The 1599-nt window shown below is 38.2% G+C and overlaps 1 non-coding gene across 1 annotated transcript; it reads left to right on the top strand.

The window, feature by feature from the left end:
• The first annotated feature begins 892 nt into the window (after positions 1–892).
• On the top strand, positions 893–999 carry LOC131150101 (small nucleolar RNA R71). Its single transcript, XR_009135483.1, has one exon. It is a non-coding gene; the product is annotated as a small nucleolar RNA R71 (small nucleolar RNA).
• The last annotated feature ends 600 nt before the right edge of the window (positions 1000–1599 follow it).

Below are 1599 nucleotides of genomic sequence, written 5' to 3'. Positions count from 1 at the left end.
TTTACATCATGATTTTGGAAGAGCTTGTAGGAGGCTTTGGGATCTCAGTTAGCATTTAGCACTGCTTTTCATCCTCAGACAGATGGTTAGACAGAGAGGAAGATTTAGGTACTTGAGGGCATGGTTTCCTTTGTTGGTGATTTCTCAATTTGTTTTCCACTCCTAAGTGTGACGACATTGCATTGTTCCTTAGGATTCACTTCTATGTTTCTAGGAAAAGTTCCTCTTTGTTGGGTATTTATGGTCGTGGCTAGTTGCCCAATTTGCATTTCAATATTCTTCATGGTGGCTCCCATGTTGTTACAATGAGTCTCAATGTTATCCAGTTGTACATCAATCTTTTTAAACCTTGTTTTTGTATCCTCAACAAAAGATATCATGGCATCCTCTCTTCTTACCTTGATGACTATCAAGTCCTAGAGGAGGTTGCAGCACATTCCTTGTATTTCTGTAAGACAAATTCTCATGATTTCAAAGCCCTCGATAGTAATATTGTGGCAAAGGATCACCACGATAATTGTAGTTCTGATTGTTGATGTATTGAACCTGTTCATGACTCACTCCATTGCTCGGATTTGTCCTACTTGTAGCCGCCACATATTCTGTACCTTGTGGTATCCTCTGGTTGGTCAAAGCTAAAATTAGATGAGATAGAGAAGCAACTTGAGCTGAAAGTGCAACAAATGACTCCAAATCATAAATTTCAGCAACTTTCTTAGCCATAGTTCTTTCAGTTGGCCATTGATAGTTATTTGAGGCCATTTCTTCCAAAAGAGCAGTAGTACCCTTAGGTGTCTTTGACATCAAAGTTTCCCCAGATGTAGCATCAACTAAAGTCTGAATTTACCCATTTAACCCATTATAGAACATCTGAATTTGCAACCAATCCAGGAATCCATGTTGTGGGCAGCGTCGAATCAAATCCTTATACCTTTCCCATGCTTCATAGAGTGATTCAAAATCATGTTGCTTGAATTGACCAAACTCACTCATGAGTTGAGCTGTTTTTGCAGGTGGAAAGAATTTAACTAGAAATTTTTTAGCCATGTCTTGCCGACTCGTGATACTCCCTGGTTGTAGAGACTATAGCCAACCTCTTGCTTTGTCCCTCAAAGAAAAAGGGAATAATCTCAGTCTAATGGTGTCTTCCATAACACCATTGATCTTCACAGTGTCACAAATCTCTAAAAACATCGCTAGATGGATATTGGGATCATCAAGTGGTGATCCACTGAATTGGGTTTGTTGCACCATGCTGATTAATGCGGGTTTGAGCTCAAAATTGTTGGCATTAATGGGCTAGTGTTTGATACCCGAATAGTTGTCATTCACAACTGGCCATACGTAATCCTTCAAGGTGCATGGCTGTGCATTATCTTGTCCATTCACCATGGCTAGTACCCCCCTTTTTCCTTAGTACTCTAAGCGTTCTTTCATTCTCCGGATCAAAAGGAATAATGGCATGTGTTCTAGCACTGGGCATCCAACATAAAAAACACACCAGAAATACAGAAAAATAAAATAAAATAAAATAAAATAAAATAAAATAGAGAAAAGAAATAAATAAAACTATAAAAAGAAAATTCTAAATTAAAACCA

Source organism: Malania oleifera, chromosome 2, assembly GCF_029873635.1.
Source record: "Malania oleifera isolate guangnan ecotype guangnan chromosome 2, ASM2987363v1, whole genome shotgun sequence".
Classification (NCBI taxonomy): domain Eukaryota; kingdom Viridiplantae; phylum Streptophyta; class Magnoliopsida; order Santalales; family Ximeniaceae; genus Malania; species Malania oleifera.
The sequence above is the reverse complement of the archived record's forward strand: the minus strand, read 5'-3'. Positions and strand labels throughout refer to the sequence as shown.